Genomic DNA, 21,464 nt, shown 5'->3' on the forward strand with positions numbered 1-21,464 from the left:
CCAGTGATCTGTGTTAGTGAGATCAGGTTTCCAGGTGATGGCTCATCAGCCAAAGGAATCCTTCATCTAAAGAAATATGCTACAAAAACATGTCCATGACTTTGTGCTGCTTCCAGGAAAACCATATTTCCTTACCTGCCATCTCATGGTTTTATTTCCCTAATAGCCAAAAAAAACAAAAAAAAAACAACCCCAACAACAACAACAACAAAAAAACAAGGTGAGAGATATTTTGGGTTACAATTTATTCATTCCTTGAGCAAAGGCTGAGTAAGACTTGCACTAGAGGAAGAGAGGTGGGGTGTGAGACATCTGGAACAATCTGAGCATGGGTCATTTGTATGTGGAGTCACATCCAGCTCAGAGCTCCTGGAGAATAATGCGAGAGGACTGCACTTTATTGCCTTGCTTTGTCTTTAGGAATTGGAAAGACTATTTCTATTGTTAGCAGTTTGCTGTGATCTATACATAAACATGTACATCCAAGTGCATTATGTATACATATTTGCCTTAGGATGACTTTTTCATAGTGCCTTCCGGTTTCCTCTATTTCTTACATCTTTTCTTTTTCCATTCATAACCTCTTATAGTTCCGCTGACAGAATACTGAAAAATCCATGCAATTTTAAATCTGGAGCATGCAAGAGAAAGTGCAGACTTCTTCAGAATTTCTGAGATCAGAGTTTGCTCATCAAGTCAAGATGGTTGCAAGTTGGCATGGTGCCAGAAGAGGAAGGACTTCCTGTGCTGTATTTTTCCATCATTTTCTGACACCTTATGTTTATATCTGCCTTTTCTACAGCAGAAGCTTTCTTGTGACACCTCCATATGCTTCCTCTCTTACCATATCTATCAAGTATTTTGAGGAAGTCTTTGTGAATTAACAAGAAAAGAAATAACTTACATGAACCTGAAGTTGTCTAAAAATAACCTTTAAAGACAAAGCCATTTACTTCAGAGCAATCATATACAGACAACCTTGAAAAAGATAGTTTGGAATTTTCCTAAATTGAGAAAGTCTATATTCAAAGCCACCTTGGTTAATATTTCTTGTCATTTTGTCTCTTTCATTATTCTATTAGTCAGCTCTTTATCACTGTCAAAAATATCTGGGAAAGTCAATTTAAAGGAGGAAAGATTTATTTTTGCTTGTGGCTTCCTTGGTTTTGGTTCATGGCTGACCAGGTGCACTGCTTTTAGGCCTGAGGCAAGGCAGAAGCATCATGGTAAAGGGAATGGCAGAGGAAAGATGCTTACCTCATGGAGGGAGGAAGTAAGGAGAGTGGGAAAAAGCCAGAGAGATAAAATGGCATGGGGACAAGATAACTTCTAAGTACACCCCCAGGAAACCTATTTTGTTCAACCACAGCCCTAGTAGTTACCTCAGCTGTGATCTCATTGATGGATCAATCCACTGATGATGTTAGTGTCTTCATGATCCAGTAGCCTCTCTAGGTCAACATTGCTGCTTTAGGAATGAAGTTCTCACTAAGGAAGTCTTTGGGCAACACTTCACACTTAATCATAACAACCATGCCATTGCAAGTCTGTCATCCTGTACTCTGATAACTGTTGACGTCTATGGCTATACTACCCTGTGTGCACTCAATCTCATCTGATAACTGTAACTTGGTACTGACTCAGCTCAGAGGTTCTCAGCCATAATGGTCCCCATCCCTGTTGTCTCTCCCTCCCTGAAGAAATGCTCCAGAATGGTTTGGGCAGGTGGGATGATGAATTACATTACATTGGGGGTGTATGTGAACTTCTCAGTAAAGGAGGTTGCTAGTTTTAAAAGTTCACATGTTCTTGTTAAAACTACCTGAGTGAACAAATTTTTTCACTGCCCACTCCCACAAAACTGCAGGGCTCACCCAGTTTGAACTAGCTTCTTAATCTCTTGATGTTATACATAATGTACTAAAACAAACTTATTTCACAAAATACTGAAATATCATGGAAGGAAGAAAGGAAGGTTCTCCAGCCAAACATTCCAAAAAGTAGGCAGAAAAATGGCAGCGGCACATGGTGACAAGTTCCTGACAGCGCTGACTAAGTCTCATTATTGGTGAAGCATTACCTTGAGCACTCAGTTGCTGAGATACCCAGAGTTACTTTGTTCACAAGGATTGTTTTCTAAGGTCCTTCTTGGTTCCAGGGACATCTCTTTTAATATTCTTCTGTGGAATCATTTGAGCAGCTTTAAATTCCTGGTAATTAATATTCTCTAGAACACAATAATTCCTCTCCTCCAGGAATCATAGTGAAAGTAAAGATTTAAATATTACCCTGTAGTCTGCTTCTTTAATTAATTTATGGACTAGATCTTGGACTGTAAGGATGAAATGATTTATGCCAATAACAATCTCCCTTAATAACATGTTGACTAGACTCCCTACTTTTACTGACACTTGTATTTATTTGAAAACTCCTTAGTTCAGTGTTTAAGTTTCAGTTTGGTTTAAATATTTAACTCCTCATCCAACTCAAAGCTGTCTCTCTGTGGTCTCCATAGAGGAGGGAAGGCACTGACATGACTCTCACATAGTTTTCCTCCTCCTCTTTGATGTCTGTGCTCTTCTTTGGTGGAGACTGGTGAAAGGAAGGAAATGAAAAAGGGTAAACATGTCTTTCTGTCATGGGCTTGTCAATGCAACTTCTTCATTGAAGATGGACTGGCTGTGGGTGCACCGTGTGGGACCCACGCATGGTTGATCTCCACCTTGTGGTTGGTGTGATTATGGGGACAGTGGTCAGGTTGTAGGAATGACACTCACATGAAGCACTCCTACTAAGTCTTGGAGAACCCAAGGGAACTTCTACTTCTTAGTTTCTAAGATGGAGATGTTACCATGACTTGAGCAATTCCACCATCTACCCTTTATTCCACACCTTCTAACACAGGTGGGTGGTCCTGCAGTCTCCGGCTGATGGATATCATAAGTGGCATTTCTTGTTCTTCAGTGGAATTCCAGAAAGCTGACTGAAATAACATCCCCACGTCTACCTGACTTTTTAGAAGGTCATACAATGTTACCATACTAAGTAGTAAGAAAGAGGTTGCTTAAATACCATTCTTGCAATCACTGCCATCTAGTTCTAGATCCTTCTGTCCTTATGAGACCAAAAGAATTAGGAACATTGCAGTTTCAGAACAGTCAATACTAGATACAATCTAGTATCTAGAAGCGGAGGACAGCCCCAGTACTCAGCAACTTTACCAAAGATTCTCTCGGAGTCTGGTATTTTTCCTGGGCCTCAGGAAAGAGAATATCCATCCTTCTTATCTTCTGAGAGAGGTGAGGTCAAGGACTTCTCTTTCTGGAGGAGGACATGGTGGCTCATATAGAACTTTCTGAAGGAAATAAACATCTAGCCAGAAAACATAAATCATTTTCCAGGAAAGGAACAGGAAAGACGAAGTGGAGCACACAAGGTATTTGCCCCATAGTTAGGACCAAATGTTTCCTCTCCATCCAAATCCCTGACATTGTTCCTGTACCAATGGATTTTCATATCAACTATTTTGTAATAGAGGAAGATTTCTGGAATAATTGTTCTGATTGGTCCCTGTTTACCAAAATGTTCATTCATATGCTTACTTAGCAACACAAACATTCCTGATGACGTTTTTATGGACACCTTCTGTGATAGACTCTACCGTAGCCCCTCAGAGGTTCCCACTTTCTAACCCCAGAATATGGTGGCTTCAATAGTAAAATGACTCTGTGGCTATGATTGAATTAATGGTCTTGCAATATGGTTGTTATCCCACATTGTCCTGTTGGATTCAGTGCAATCACAGGGACCCTTTTGAGGGGTGTGTGTAAGGCAATGATTATGGAAGTGGATATTAGAATAAAGCACTCTTGAGGGAGGGATATCAGCAGCTTTAGGAGCTGGAAAAATCAAGGAAATTTTCTTCTATTAGGACCTCTAGAGGGAACACAGGCCTGTGATATCTTGACCCGAGCCCACTGAGATTGATCTTAGTCTTCAGAACTGCAGAACTGTAAGATGATACATTTGTATTATTTTAAACAATTACGTTTCTGGCTATTTTTTGCAGCAGCCACAGAAAACCAATACAATTTTCATGTCCCTTGTCCACCTGCAATATCTTACCTCCCTCATTTTTCCAAAGTTTCTTCTGTTTTTTTCTTTCACTTCCATCATTATGAGGTCATTTCTACCTCAGCTGGTTTTTTCCTACCTCAAGTCATTCAAGTTCATGTGATATTTAAATTCTACAGTTTTTCCATGTAGTTGTCTATTTTCACAGGTAGCATATTGTCTGTTCTGCTTCCTGCCTTCTTCACCTACAGTCTGTTGGTTGGGTTCAATTTTACTGTTCAGGGTTCACAGACAAAACGAAAAGAGGGGTCTTGCTGTTGTTGGGTTTTTTGTTTTGTTTTGTTTATACTTGAATTTTCCATGCTGTATTAATATCTTTGTACAATGTCTCTTTTGCAATGAAAAGTAGACACACATCTGTTTTTGTTGTTGTTGTTGTTGTTGTTCTTTTTCTTCAGCAATGATGAAGAAGAGGACAGGGCTCCCTGTAGTGTGAAATAAAAGATCTGAAAAAGATCCCCTGAGTGTACTGAAACTTTAATAACCCTTTCTCTCAGAATCTAATCAGTCTGAGTTAAACAACAAATAGATTCAGTATCAAGCTGATATTAGGCAACTCGGTGGAGAAAGTGACTAACCTTGTCAGGAACTGAAATTTAAGGTCAACTTGAACTTTAATTCTCTGCTATGCTGGCTTTTTGTTGTTATTAAAATTTGGAGAGCTGGGGATATAGCTGAGACATGACATGTACGAAGCTCTGGGTTTAGTCCCCAGCATTGAGAAAAGAAAGATCTGGCAACTGTCTCAGGCGGCATGCCTGACTGCTTCATGGCTTCTTTCTTCCTTCATAACTTGAAACAAATAAAAGGCAGATTTTAATGTTGGTGGGGATGAATGTCATCACCAGCTAAGGCATTGTGTTTACAATGTGCTCCATGGATATTAGTAGCATCCTTTTAAATATCTTCAACTAGCACACACTCATTGTCAGAGCTGTCTCTGTGAGGGAGTACAAGTGAAACGGCAATGTTCTTCCTCATTTAAACTAAAATTCTACATCACAATTTGCTTGGATAAGTAAATTATTCCAAGGATATATGTATATGTGTACCTATGTATGTAATTTTCTTTTGTGTATTGAATTGGATAATATCTCAGAGACACACAAATAAGAACTTTGAAAATGCATTCTAATTTTTAAAGTAACCCAGCTATCTGCTCAAGCTTCCTGCCCTTAATGTGGTTGAACTTGGCCTAAATCCCAAATCCATAACCTGTGACTGCTCAGAGCCCTCCCACAATTTTACAGGCATCCTTGACGGAACCCTGAGTTGTCTCTCTGTTCTCAAATGGTTCTGTCCTACTAAACTGAACATGAAATATCCATCTATTGTGCACAAGACATGCCTTCATACCAACAACCATTCCGTATGCTTCATAATACTGTATACCTACAGATATGGGCTATCAGAGAGAGAGAGAGAGAGAGAGAGAGAGAGAGAGACCATGATACAGGACACAAAGGCTTCTGTCTTTCCCTTAGTCTACTACCTTTTTCCTCACTCCTTCCCTTTCTTCCAAATGTGATCAGAAAGTTTCTCTTCTTGTGGCTTATAGGGCAAATTCACTATTCACTTCCACCACTACTGGGCTAAGTGATTCTCTAAAACAAACAAAATGTTGTCTCCGTGGAAGGAACACCAGTGGATATATTTGGTTCTGTCTTTGACACAAAGAAATAGTGCCCATATCTATCAACATAGTATAGAAATTACCCTTTCACATACGTGTAATTGCTGTTGTAGACAAAGATAAATATCTCTGGGTTCATGATGGAGTCAGCTAGAGACAGTGAAGAGTGTGGACAGGGAAGAGCAAGACCTGGGACCATCATGATTCACATGCTCTTTGCCGGGATCAAGACTACAAGCCTACAGGACTACAGGACTAAAAGGCTACAAGCCTCTCAGAGTCTCAGGATCTGAAAGAGCTGTTGGGATGATACAATTATCACCATTGTGTGTGGTGAAGAAAATGTGATTTACGGGCACAGGACTACACAGGTGTATGTGATGATCATTGCTATGCTGTTCATTTAAAGCAACAAGCAGACTGTGTGTACCTGAACACAGTTGTGAGAGAAGAGTCGCGGTTTGCATTTGATGAGCTTCCAAGATTTAGCCACATCTTGGCTGCCTGTTCTACCAGGAAACTAAAGATCTGTTTTCTGGAGAGAGACTAAGGACTTCCTTCTCTCTTTAAGGCTCCAATTAGTGAGACTGTCCTTTCTCTCTCTCTCTCTCTCTCTCTCTCTCTCTCTCTCTCTCTGGTGTGTGTGTGTGTGTGTATGTGTATGTGTGTGTGTAACAAGTCCACCTCCAGTCCAGATGGCATAAGGAAGTGCAGTATGGCAGGACAAAATAACAAACAACAGCAATTACACTTTTCAAATATTCATCCATTTGTATGCGATGCAGGAGACTAGGGAATGTTTGAGGACAACTTCAAGGATAAACAAGATCAGTGAAATATAGGATATTTGTGATTCAGAGGCAGGGAATAGTGGAGTGACATTTATTTATGCAGGGCTGGGATAAATCACTTTACTTTGAGTCAGTTCTCTGAGTCCTCTTAGCTAAGACCCACAGGAGGAAGGTGAGAGGACGGATGGCAGCACCTGGATGAGAACTCGTCAGGCTGGAGGAATGCCAGTCCTGCCAGGATGGGCACAAAGGATGATGGCAACTGACACAGGGTCCAGGAAGCACGGGTTGGTTCTGCCCCGATCCTTCCTGCATAATTTACTAGTCAGGAACTCATCCTGATAGGCACCGTGATCTCTCCTACTTCCTAAGGTCATTGGGTACCCAACAGATACACAATATAGCTGTCCCTCCACTCCCACCTTCCCTCCTTCCCCACAATGTTTAACACTGAGGAGCACCACTCCAGGAAAGTCCCGTCTGCGCTGGCTTCCAGGCCAGACCTTTCCCTGATTTTCTTCCTGAGCCTCTTCCTCCATTTGTCCTGGCTTCCGGTTGGTCCATATCACCATGGAGATGATGTGGTAAGAATGTTGCTGTGACTAGGGGCTGGGGATTTAGCTCAGTGGTTCTGCTGCCTGCTTCACAAGCACAACGACCTGAGTTTGAATCCCAGTACCAAAAAAAAAAAGAAAATGTTGCTGTGACTCTTTTTTTTCTTCTTCCCATAGCTTGCACCTCCTTGGAAATGTTTCTAACTTAAAGATTCAGTTATCAAGTCTGTTGCTCTCCAACAGTACAGCTCCATCCCTAATTTCTGTTCCCACCTTAACCAGCTTCAACTCTCTGCTGACATCCACAGCTAGGTATCTTGTCACATCTCCAACTCAGGCATTTTAAAATTGAAACTCTTCTTCCTCTCCTTCACGATCCTTCCGCCCCATGTTTTCTGGTGAGAGCAGCACTATTCTCAATCCAGCTTCCTCAGACCCACTTCAACATCCATCTTGACCTAAGATTAGAACTTTAATTTTATCTTTGATCCCCCCTTCTCTCTCTCTTTTCATTAACTAACCAGGTGTCAAGACTAGTCAACTTTACCAGTTTAGTTTCAATTGTTCCTCATCTCTTAATTTGAATGTGATTATTCTAGGGCAGATACATTAATTACTCATATGTGGCTTGTGACATATATAAAATTAAAGAAAAATATATAGAGAGAACATTGTCCTTGTTTTGAGGAAATTATTTAAAACAACTGTGTTATAATCCTGGATCACAACAGGACTTGAGTTTATCCTACAAGAGGTGGAAAAGAAAATTCCTCATCACATCAAAAAGAAGAGAAGGATAATGCGGAAGTAGACCTGGGGGAAGACAGAAACCTTTACATTCTATATCGGGACCCCTCTCCATAATTCCCCAGATTTGTAAGTATTATTTTAAGAAACAGCCACAAAACACTCAAAGAATGCAAATATTAATGTTTTACATCAATACAGGTCCTTTTTAAAAAAGGCATTGAAAATCATCTTCTGATCTATGCTACTATCACTATGACACATACATCTTCTCCATTCTCTGAAGTAATTACCATCCTAAAATCAGCCATTTTTATACTTTTGGTAAATATAACATTAATAATATAGAATATGATTTTTTAAGGTTCACGAATAGTATATAGCACCCATTCATAACCATTGTTATAATTTAGTATTATACTTTTGAGATTAGTCTGTGATGATTCATTTATTTTAATTGATGTACCCGTTTCATTAAATGATTATACCACAATTTATCCCTTTATTGATGATACTTACATTGTTCTTAGTTTTTCATGCAAACAATGTACCTCAGGCAATAGAGTTCTTTGTTTACTTATTAAAAAATTTTAGGTAATGTTCCCCGAAGGGAATTACTGGACACATGCTGTCCCAACTCTAGTCATTATTACCAAATTTACTTTAAAATAAATACAAAAGAAGTCTTACTCCAATATATGCTAGTCAATATTTAGGTTATCAGGATTTTGAATTTTGTGCTAATTTGATAAAAATAATGTTGCATTTGATCAGTTTCAAATTATGTTTGTATGGATTCTGTTGATATTAATTTTTATATATTTATTAGCTAGTTTGATTTCCTTTTTTTCACTTTTCCTGTGCGTGTCATTTGTTTGTTGGTTTATTTGTTGAGTGGTGCTCATGGTACTGGGGATTGAGGCTTTGCAATGAACTACATCTCTACCCTGTTTCTTAATTTTTTACTTCAAGACAAGGTCTCACTAAGTCACTAAGTTGTGCAGGCTAAGCTTGAACTGCTTTCTTTCTGCCTCAGCCTCCTAGATATTAGGATTACAAATTTGTACCACCACACCTAGCTGATTTATTTTTTAGTTGTTATGTGTGGTTTTTTAATCTTTGTTTTGTGGAATTCCTCACAAAGTTGAATATATTATTCCTTCAGTTTTATGAAAATGTATGTGGGAATTTTATAATATCTTTATGCTATCAATTTCTAACAATTTGTTATCTTTAAAAAAAATTCAGCATGATTTCTATTCTCTTAAATTTGCTTTTTTCTTTCACAGACCAAAATATCTTAATGTTCCATTTGCACCTGAAAAAACAAGTTTAGTCTGCTGCTATTGCATGGAATGTATTACATGTGTCAGTTAGATCAAGTTGGTTCACAGTGCTGTGACTTTCTATTTATTTAATTCCTAAGAAGCATAAAGTTTCCATCATAATTTTGGTCTTGTATATTTTTCTTATAAATCTGTGTTTGCTTTTTATACTTTTATGCATTATTTTCAGGTATAACATACATGTTTTGGATCATTGTATCTTCTAGGTACACCGGTCTTTTATTAAATATTATTATCTCTGTCTCAAAATAATCCCCGTTATGACATCAAAATCCATCTGATTGTAATTTTATTCTGGTTGTTTTTTTTTTACCATTTTTATCTATCTACATCTTTATACTTACTGTGGGTTACCTGTAGATAGCCTGTATTTGGGTCACTTTGGTTGTAATGCAATATGATGATCATTGTCTTTTAAGGAATATATTCATATGATTTATATTTAACATAATTTGATATCGTTCCATCTATTCTTTGGTCTATCTGCCTCATAGTAGATTCAGCAGCTTATGATTCCATTTTTATCTCTACTATTAGCTTGTTAATGGATCTCCCATCTATTTAACTATGTTGTATGCTTTTTTCCTATTAATAATGTTAACACATTAATATACTTATCTGAATTCTCTGTATGACTTCCATTATTTGGGTCACGTAAGAGTCTGATTTTCTTGACAATGATAATGTTTTGGGCTTGTTTTTTGGGGTTTTTTCCCCCCTTTCCTCTTTAAGTTTCTCATAATTCTTCTTTGAATGCCAGACATTTTTTTTAGGACAAAAGCCTCTGACGTTTCAGCATCTGTACTTACAAAAGGACGTAAACTCTTCATTTGGTAAAATATTACAGTATAGAGTTCAATCAATGAAGCTTCAGCTTCAGGGGATTAGGCTTTTGCTTTTGCCAAGGTGACATGCAGTTTTTTGTTTTTGTCTGATACTGGGACTTGAACTCAGGACCTTGTGCTTGCTAGGCAGATGCACTGCCACTAAATTCCAGGCCCAAGGTGACATTCAGTGTAGTGCAAGGATTGACGTTCTTCTGTTGACACTTTGTGTTCAAGAAGGTGATGGAAATTGGTGGACTGTTTTTCTTATTACTCCATTCCACCTTCTGCTTTAGGTTTTCTCTGTGACTTCTGCTCTCTAATGCATTCATGAAAGGTTAAGATTTCACAGGCTATTTTCTCATAAGTATGTTAGCCATATTCTTTCCAGCTGTCTACTTATGTGAAATTCTTGAATACTTGATATTTAACTTTAACTCAAACTACAAAATTCCTCCAGAACATTTTGAGAAAGATTTCATAATGGATAGAAGGGTTCAATTAATATATGCCACCATAATTTAGAGGGATCTGGTAATAAAACACAGCCATTTGGTAAAATTAACAACCCTGGCTAATACTCATCAAGTGCTTAAAAAGCACTAGGCAGAATGAAAATACTTTTTATCTTTTATCTTATATACATATCTTACTGAAGTCACATGACTACAAGATGCTCTATTACCGTTCAAAGGCTCAGCTCTATGCCACTATACTGTACTGTTTCTTTCTGATGCCAGAAAGTTACTTTTTCTTTTGTGGAAGGTAATCTTTTCATCCATTTTTCTATGCTCTTTTCTTAATATTTTGTAAAGGAGCAAATCTTAAGAATTTGGCAAAGTAACATTTCTATCATGACTATATTTTCAGTTACAAAAGATTGACGAGCTGTCTACCATTTAACTTATGCAGTATTTACTGTATGATATAAAGTTTTAAAAAGTTTTGAGATTGGGGTATGGAAAAAATTCCTTATTTTTATTCTAAAACTATCATATTCATCTTTCAGTTTTAAAAGAGTTTGTCTGCTCATAAATTCCATCACTTTCTTGCTGCTATTTCTGTCCAGCAAATTATTTCTTTATTCACGAGGCAATAAAAGGTCACTGGAAAGAAGAATATAATATTCACTCTCATAAAATAAAGTTAAACAGTATTTAGCATTTATATCTTTCCAGTGTAGTAAACAAAATATGGTTTATTTGACTCGATGAAGACCTATGATACCAAAAAAGATAAATGTAATGATTTGTTTGAACACAGGAAGATAAATCTTCCACAGTATGCCCTCAGTGGTGACATGTTGCCATTGTCCTAGTTTTCTGAAAAATTAGACAGAAAGGCAGAGCAGGCCTGGCTTCTTCCTCCAAGCATCCAGATCCTGGTCCAAAGCTACAGGCTAAGGAGACCAGCTGAATAAGTACAATTCATGTTTTGTTTACTTCCTTTGCTTTGCATCCTACTTATTGAAATAATATTGACATTGCTCCTTATATTTGCAAGAGAGAATAGAAAAAGTAAAGGTCAATTGCTCTTTTTAATTTGCTTTAATTTCAGTGGATGTCAGAAAGAATGTAAAACTTTCTGACCTTTCCTTACATGTATGAGATAATTATTTCATTTTTTTAAATAATCAGATCTGTGGTTATAAAATTTGGCATTATTAAAATTGAGCTGGAATTTAATATAAATGCAAATTTCTTATTTTTATAAAATCTCTATTTTATTTATAAAAATATTATATACAGAATTGGCTTCAGAAAATTTTCTTTATACTTTCCAATCACTTTGGTTGCCATAACTGAAATATCCAATTAAAATACATCAAATAGGTATCTCTTAACAAGTCACATAGCAAAATAATTTATTCTTCCTGAGAAAAACTACGTGGTTTGAAATTTTTTAATGTATAGTCCATTCTTATAAGAAGACAATGAGTAGGAAGAGAAAAAAAAGAAAGAAAAGCAACTGAAACAACAAATGCTACAAACTATAGGATGGAGAGCTTTTGTTTTCTATTTCTTAATCTAGTCATTTCCAAATGTTTTTGATGCTTTTCAATATATAAAATGTAAATCTAGCTTCAAAAGGTACCAACTTCCTCTAATGCTATTTACAGAAAAGAAATTCTATCAAGTCCTGTTACATTGCTTACAGTCTTTTTTCAATTTATTTTTTATGCATTTTGTTTTTCATTATCAAATAAAAATCAGTCTCATGCTTTTATAAGCCTTTTATAAAAAATTCTCTGTTAAACAACAGAGTCTGGCCTTTTCTTTTTATCTGTCTAATTAAAACACTGCAACCTGAGGAAACCATCAGTTAGATCCCAGAAAATGGCATTTATTTTCACCTCCTTTTGTATGGCAAGAAAAATGGTGAACAGAACAGAAATGTGCTGGTCCCTAAAATTAGATATAAATTCACTAATATTCAACCTACAAAATCTTCTGGGTCTTCAGAAATAGCACCCAGTAATTTATTTAGACATAAATCAACTTGCTTTCATTCCACAGCTCAGCTGTGTTGAGCTCATTTTTCAAACAAACTTAACATTTTATGATTGTTCATGCCTTCTGGAGTCCTACATCTATTTTCTTCCTTAGCTGTCTCTCCCAGGTTTGAAACAAACACCATACATCATGGTACAACTCTATCACTTACCAAACTCATCATACTGGGCTACCATTTTGCATTTTTTTGTTGTTGTTGTTCTTAGCTAACTCTTATCAATATGGTTATTGGCGATTATGAGAATTTGGGGGGTTTAATTTTGTTTGGTTGTGTTTTGATATGGCTTTTACTATGAATAAAAAGTCACATTGCTGTATTAGTTAAAGGCATAGGCAAGATTTTTTTGTGTGTGTGTGCTGGGGATTGAACTCAGGACCTTGTGCTTGCTAGGTAGGTGATGGAATCACTGAGTTAAATCCCAGTAAAGCAAGATCTTAATAACTGCACAAATTACTGCCTCGACTTCTTTGCTTGTGTCCCAGAAGTATCAATAAAGCCACAAGTTGTTAAAAGATTGTTGGTAAAAGTTGTTACAAGATTGCTTTTGAGGTGCACTGGCATTAATAAATAATGTCATATAAACAGTGCAATCAATTTATGTTTAATGAGCATCTATAAATATTATGACTGGTTGAATATTTACAGGGTAGTTAAGAAGGACATTCTCAAGAAATTTAGTTTCTAGTATAAAAAGTTTAGACAGATGTTTAGTGAAGCATAATATGTTTACAAGGATCACATATATAATTCATCTCAGTATATGTAATAAAGACATGTAAGAAAAAAACAGAAAGTGTTAAGTAATCATTTTGAAAGTAGTCAATCTATACAAATGTTTACCTAAAAAACAACTGGCCAAATTAACTTCATACAAAAAGAATGTAAGCACTGGTTCCAAAAGCAGCAGCTTTACTAAAAAAAGCAAGCACCAGATTTAGAGTTAGAAAACTTAGGTATTGTTTCTAACCTGATCACTCAGGCCATGTGGTCTTACCAATTAACTTGACACTCTAGGCTTTTCTATCAATTGCTTTTCCATAAACTGAGAGGTTTGATCTTGTGACCTCCACGGAGATGTCCAACTCCACAATCTAAAGAGAAAGAAGCCAACAGTAAAGAATTAGAGAATTGTTTGGCTATGAAGAGACCAGATACTCTCTTATCCAAGGAAGGAATGGTTCAAGTTTAGAAAAACTGCCATAGTACAGAATTTCATTCCAGAAAGCCTTCACAGATATCTGTAAACAACACCCAAGATAATTTCAATCATCCCTCACTTGATAATTTTTATTTTATATGAAAAGTAGTTTCAGGTACAAAATATAACAGACATAACTAAGCAAGACTATGTTTAATTTTCAGACACTTTTGATTTATGACAGGAGTTTGGACTTTGGAAGGAGTACACCACAGTGTAACGTTGCTTCCATCACTTTCTGAGTACTGAATTGGAGCAAGCTATACAGTGAGTTTTAAAATACCTATTTCAGAAAAGTAACCTACGGTCAAGTGAAATCAAACACATATAGTGAACATTGTTCCTGGTACTGTACAGGTATTCAAAAATACTAACACCTTTAAAAATTAAAAGACTAATATATTAATAATAGACATTTTGCTTTGGCCATTTATCACCAAATGTATTTTCTTATGGGTCTGGATGAATTCTTCTGATAAAAGTAATTGCTCATAAAAAGAAACACACAATTGAAATGACAGTTGAATGTACTGAGGAAACAATTCTGTTTACAGGCTGCCACCCCCACCATCTCCAGCGCCAGAGGAGATAACATCAAAAGAATAAAATATTTAAGAAGAAACTTTATCAAAGAGGTAAAATACTTATGCCCTGAAAACTACAAAACACTCATAAAAGAAAGGGACATAAATAAATAAAAAAGACATCCTGACTTCTGAAATTAGAAGACTCAATATTGGTAAAATTTCCATTCTGCCCAAAGCAATCTACAGATTCAATAACATCTCTATCAAAATTCAAATGGAATATTTTATAGATAGAAAACTGTCTTGAAATTTATATGGTACTACATAATATCCTGGAGAGCCAGCAAAATCTTAAGTTAAAAGGAAACAAACCTGGGCTAGTCACACTTTCTGATGTAAAATATATAATAAAGCTATAGAAATTAAAACAGTATGGAATTGAGCTAAAATCAGACATAAACCAGTGAAATAAAATAGACATCCCAGAAATAAACATATGATTCATGTACAACTGATCATTAATAAGATATGTGATCATCAAATGTTGGAAAATTGGATATTCACAAAAATTGGGAACATTGTACACCAATTGTGGCAAACCTATTGCACACATGCCACAGCCAGCTATTAATTATCTCCAAAGACTCTTAATGCTTTTTCAACACTGTTGTATACCACATGTAAAAATCAACATGTAAAAATCAAACGACAGGAGCAAAAACTGACCAATGGGATTACACAGAACTACAAAGCACCTGCATGGGAAACAATCAATCAAATGAAAAGGCAACTTACAGAATGCAGGAATATATTTGCAGATCCATCTGATAAGAGGATGCTAGTCAAAAAGAATGAGACTGCTATAATACAACAGTAAAAACAGGTAATCAAATTTTTGAAATGTGCCAATGATTCAAATTGACATCACTTCAAAGAATACATCAAATGACCAACAGGCATATAAAAAGATGTTCCCCATCACTTATCATTAGGGCACGCAAATAAAATTCATGATATGGTATCACCTCACATCTGTTCAGGTGGCTGTTTGTTTATAAAAATATAACATGCATTGGTGAGAATGTAGAATAATCAGAACCCTGGGAAATGGGTGGTAAAAATGCACAATAGGATAAGTCATTATGGACAGCAGCACAGTTTTCTGTAAATTTTTAAAAATAGAGCTACTATATGATTAAAAATTAAAATAGAACCAACATATGACCCACATCTAAAGATACATAAAGGTTATTTGAAATTAGGCTCTGACAGAGACATCTGCATGTCCTGTTCACTGCAGTTATTCCAAAAGGCCGAGATGTGAAAACAGCTCAAATGTCTGCGGACTGACAAATGGATACAGAATATGCAGAACATACATCAATGGAAGATCAGCTGGCTTCAAAGAAAAGAAGGAAATTCTGCCACATTCAACAACACAGATGAACCCGTTGAACATTATGTCTGGAAGCCAGTCACAGAAAGACAAATACTGTGATTCCACTTTTATGAGGTTTCTAAGCACTCAAATTCACAGAAACAGGATGGTACCAGAGGATGAATAGATGGCACACGGGGAGTTGTTACTTAGTGGGTATCTTAGTCACACTCTTCATTGCCGGGACAAAATGTTCCTTAGAGGAGGGGTTTATTTTTGCTCACATTTCTAGTACATTAAAAATACTGGCCAGCTCCACGGCAGGAAGTCATGGCGGAATGGTCTGATAGAGGAAAGTTGCTCATGTAATGGTAGACAGGAAGCAGACAGAATGCGGGAGCAAGCCAAGGAGGGATATGGATATATATATATATACACTCCCCAGGCTACCCTCCTCTTATAGCCAGGCCTCGCCTTCCAAAAGCACATGTGCGCTGAAATCAGCAGTAGCTGATTGCACTGATGAGTACAGTGACCCCCACAACCCAATCACCTTCCACAAACCATGCCTGTGAGCACGTGAGGCCTTCATGGGACATTCTTGATCTACAGCATAACTGTGAATTTAGTTTCAGTCACTACCGGTGAGTCCATTCTAAACTTCTGTTGGACAACAATGTGCTCATAGTTAATAATATTGTATTTTCAATTAAAATGTATTAAAAAAGGTAGATCTCATGTTAATTTTCTTACTACAATTTTTAAAAGTAAAAATAACATAAGCCTATTAACAACAATAGAAAAAGTTAAGCTGATTTAAAAATGGGCGAACGACCCAAGTAGACATTTTGGAAAGAAAATACACAAATGGCCAACAAGTCTAGGAAAAATATGTTCATCATTACTCACAAGGGAAATACCATTCAAACCCACAATGAGATATCATCTTTTCTCAGAATAGTTATTACCAAAAAGACAAAAACAGCACATGCTGTGAGAATGCAGAGAAAGGAAGCTCTCGTACACTTGGGTAGGACAGTGAATTAGTACAGACACCATGGAGAACAGAAGGAACGTTCCTCACAGAGCTACAAAAATCCAGCAGCCCCACTCCTGTGTAGCCAAAGGAAAAAAAAACTCAATATATCAAAGAGATCTGCACTTTCATGTTTACTATGGCACTAGTGACAGTAGTGATTCAACCCAGGTGTCTATCAGCAGATGAGTGAATAAAGAACTGTGGCACATACACACCATGGAATAGTATTGACCTATAAAGAGAATGAAGTTCCATCATGTGTAGGAATATGGATGGAAATGGAAGATATTATGGTAAGTAAAAGAAGTCAGGCACAGAAAAACAACAGGCACATGTTCTCACTTATATGTGGTACTAAAAAGTAGTAAAAAAATAGAATTTTTTTTTTACCAGAGAGCGGAGGAAGAGATGGAGAGAGAATGGTTAGTAAGTAAAATGGTTATATAGAAGGTTATATAGTTATATAGAAGGAATAATTTTGAATGTTATTCAAAACAGAATGACACAATAGAATAACTATAGTAAACAACAGTTAATTTATATTTCAAAGTAGGTAGTAGGATGTTTTCAACACGAAGAAAAGATGTTCTGAGGTTAAGGCTATTCCAATTACCCTGAACTAATCTAATCATACCTTACCCCATAATCAAAATGTGTTGATTAAAAATGTGAAGAAAGATGAGGGGCTCCATTCTCCTAGCTTACCTGCCCAAGGGTGAATAAGGGGGGAAATCTGCTATTATTCTGTGATCTGATACAAAGACCAGGCTACCCAAACATTCACGAGCAAACTCCACCCGGATGTCCCAGACAGGTGTGGCTTCACCTCCATCCATGTGAAAGTCTCCATCCACTCAAGAGACGGTGGCTGTCAGTCTCCCCGGAGAGAAGTGTCACAGCAGCTGAACATGTCTCACTGAACAGTCTGGTGCCTCTTGAGAGGAAATAAATACTCTGCTGCCTGGGTACTGTTTGGGGTTAGCAAGGGAGGCCACCCATGAAATGCTGAATTGATTGCTAAACTCCATTTGTGGTTTCCTACAGATCTCTGTGAAAAGATGTTGAGATCACTAAAACATAGTTTGCTTATAGTATTGCTATCAGGTGTACACGGTTATCCTAAGAACAGTGTGTGCAACATTTGTGTGCCTGATTGAATTTCAAAGCCCTTTTCTTCATGCCTCGGAAAACATGATTTAAAACAAGACCTCCGGAAAGGTGTCTATTAACCCTACTAATGAGCAGATATAATTTTTGTCACTTGCAGATGACACTCAATATGGCTTTGGACTCATATTTCAGAGAATATTTCCACGTGAGATTCATTCTAGCAGAAGAAATATTTCCTGACTACTGACCTGAAGTAGCTGGCCAGGATGTGCGTGCTTCACAGCAGATGCCAGACTGGACTAAGCTCATCCCGGGGGCAGAAGAGTTCAGAAAAGGAAATTCTTTAGCTGAGAGAATAATCTCATGTGATGTTTGACCATTCCTAGGGATGGCAAGGGCATAGATAGCTCCAAGTTGCTTCAAGCTCTCCTACAGAGTCTTCTACTTTCTTAAACTTACCCAGAAAGTGCTTCCTTTGGGCAAAGAATTTAATTAAACCTACTAATAAGTTCCATGAAATAGTTTTTAATATTTTTATTGGTACATTTTAGATACACAACACAGTTCCACTCTTCATCGGGAACTCGTGCATTTACATGACGGATCCTGGTTCTTATTTCTTCCCCCTTCCCCTCCCCTCCCTTCCCCACTCCACCCTTCCCTATTTACAAAGACTTTGTTTCCATTTTGTCCTTTTCTGTTATCTTTTCTCTTCCGTTTTCACCTTTTCTCTACCCCTCCTATTTGCCCAATACCGTTTGACCTTTTTATCCTATTACAAAATATCAATTAGAGGAGAAAGGAACCCTTCTCCATTGTCAGTGGGAGTGCAGACTGGTCCAACCACTGTGGAAATTGATGTGGAGATACCTCAAAGAACTAGGATCAGAGGTTCCATTTGACCCAGCCACCTCTATGCTAGGTATCTTTCCAAAAGAATTAAAAGAATCATACCACAGAGATATCTGCGCACCCATGTTTACAGTGGCACAGTTTGTAATAGCTGAAACTTGGAAAAAGCCCAATTGCCCATCAAAAGGAGACTGGATGAGGAAGATGTGGTTTTTCTATAAGATGGAATACTACTCAGCCATAAAGAATGAGAAACTAGAGTCATTCATAGGAAAATGGATGCATATTGAGGTCATACTCTTAAGTAAAATAAGTAAGACACACATGTGTAAATACTAAATAGTTTCTCTGGTATGAAAAACTAAAAGTGTAAATAAGATCCAAATTGTGTAACTGATAATGTGAAATAGGAAAAAAAAGGGCTAAAGTTGTAGAAGTGGGAAGGGCAGGGGAAAGGAAATCAGGGAAAAGAAAAAAACATGAGAAAAGGAAAAAAATGGAAACAAAGGCTTTGTAAATAGGGGAGGGTGGAGCGGGTGAAGGGAGGGCAGGGGTAAGGGAAAAAAATGAGAACCAAGATCTATCATGTAAAGGTACAAGATCCCAATGATGAATATAACTGTACTGTATACTTAAAAAGTACCAATAAGTTCAATTTAAAAAATCAGTTATACATTTTGACCCTTATTTACACTTTTAGTTTATCACACTAGAGAAACTATATGGTATTTATACATGTGTGTTCTATTAATTTCACTTAAGAGTATATCCTCAATGTGCATCCACTTAGCTATGAATCTCTCTGGTTTCTCATTCTTTATGGCTGAGTGGTACTCCATTTAATAAAAGAACCATATGTTCTTTACCAGTCTCCATTTGATGGGCAATTCGGCTGTCTCCAAGTTTTAGCTATTAAAAACTGTGCCACTGTAAACATGGTTGAGCATATATCACTGTGATATGATTCTTTTAATTCTTTGGGGAAAATACCCAGCAGGGGGAAAGCTGGGTCAAATGGGTAAGTTCTACGAAATATTGAGCACACCATCAACAATATATTAAACCATTTACAATCATAATGGCATTGATAGTGTTGCAGAATTTGTCATTTCACTATATCAAGGAACCTATGACTAAATGAGAGTTTCAGAGGAATGAAAACAGAGTAAACTAAGAAAGTATTTTAGGTCATCCATTGAAGCTCTTTTCCCTCACTCATTACAATAGAATATTGGATGGTCTATATTACTGATGGGATGGATCCCTTCTGAAGAGGAGACATGATTTTTCCTAGGTTACAAATAAAATGAAAAAGTGGAAAAAATATGGACAGCTGGTTGTTTTACTATAGAACAGGTGCTTATTTACTTAAGCAGCCAGAATTCTTGTTGGATGAAGAATCTAAAAGAAACAGTAAAATACAATAGCAAGAAAAACTCTTTCCTTTGATAAACTCATGATACCAGAAGAGTTTAAGACATCAAAGAGGACAATTTCTGAAATAGTAAATGAGCTTCATCTTCCAAATACTTTAGGTCTTGTATTTTTAAATTAATTTTTAAACATGGGAAGCATGATTATTTGTCATTATGATATTTTAAGCAGTGCATGAATTTCCCACCTTGGTCAAGCTAATCTTTCTTTCAAATAACTGTTAAAAGCTCCTATCCCTAAAAGAAGAAGGCATCAATGAAACCACCACTAAGTTGGCAGGTGTGGTCACTATCCATAGGGTTTTGGTTAAAGAGTAAAACACATAACTTTCTAAAATTTAAGATTAAGCCTTGATATTCTTAATTAACATATTCAATTCAACAAACATTTATTGAACACATATGGGCAAGGCCCTCTGGAGAATATGAAAATGGATAAGATCCGTTCACACCTTATTGCTGAATCTCAAGAACAAAAATATCCTTTAGCAGAAGGTAGGGTATAACAGTGCCTAAGAAGGTAAGGAAGAAATGCTTTGAAATTCTGAGGAGAGAAACTGCATCGTCCTCAGGGAAAGTCAGAGAAGTACTTGTGAAGTTGTGGCAATTGAGCCAAGCCACGAAGCAAGGCTGCGCTTTTATTAGAGGGAAAGGCAGTATACACAGGAGAATAGCATGAACTGAAAAATCGCGGAGCATGTAGTCGGGTTACTGAAGTGGGGAATAGTGGGATAGGAGAGGTGAGGATACAGTGAAGGAAGTACACTATCACTGCTGGCAGAAACTCAGCGAGGACTTGGAGCAAAGAAATGGCATGACCAGAGACGCACCTCACGGATAGCCCTCATGAGGGATGCGCCAGCAATGGAAAGGAGAGACACTGAGACAGGCATGAGGCAGAGGCTATTACGATGAAACGAGAGCTAAAGGCAGACTCAAGCCAGCAGGAAGGCAAGAGACGGAGTGTTAGGAGTCAGGATAGGATCAGGTACTGCATGTGTTCGTGCTTAATATGTGCAGGTCGCCACCATTCACTGAGCAACTATTAAGTGAGACATTTCACTATGTGTGAAAATATGGCAGTGAAAGGACGCGGAGCCTTCGCTCCTAGGAGCTCATGGTCTAGCACAGGACGGATACAGGTAGAGATGTAACAATTACAGTATAAATGTGCATAATAAATGTAAGTACTGTAAGAAAGAGTGCTCCGGGAAGGAGGAAAAGCACGTATGTAGAAAGTTCAGAGGTGAAAACGAGTAAGCACAGCACAGAGTAAGCGTGCTGTAAGTAGAAGTTCAGCCTGGCTGAAGAATGGAGCAGGGCTGGGGATTTATTAGCTCAGTGGTTTTGCTGCCTGCTTTTCTAGCACAAGATCCTGAGTTTG

The 21,464-nt window shown here is 37.2% G+C and overlaps 1 long non-coding RNA gene across 1 annotated transcript in view; it reads right to left on the reverse strand.

The window, feature by feature from the left end:
• Nucleotides 1-21,464, reverse strand: part of LOC104857372 — a 148,006-nt gene that overhangs the window by 17,856 nt on the left and 108,686 nt on the right. The window contains exon 3 of the long non-coding RNA XR_778834.1: nucleotides 13,538-13,634. This is a non-coding gene — a long non-coding RNA (uncharacterized LOC104857372). The remainder of the gene's footprint in view (nucleotides 1-13,537; nucleotides 13,635-21,464) is intronic.

This window comes from Fukomys damarensis, unplaced genomic scaffold (assembly GCF_012274545.1).
Source record: "Fukomys damarensis isolate Sample0158 unplaced genomic scaffold, DMR_v1.0_HiC HiC_scaffold_37, whole genome shotgun sequence".
Lineage (NCBI taxonomy): Eukaryota > Metazoa > Chordata > Mammalia > Rodentia > Bathyergidae > Fukomys > Fukomys damarensis.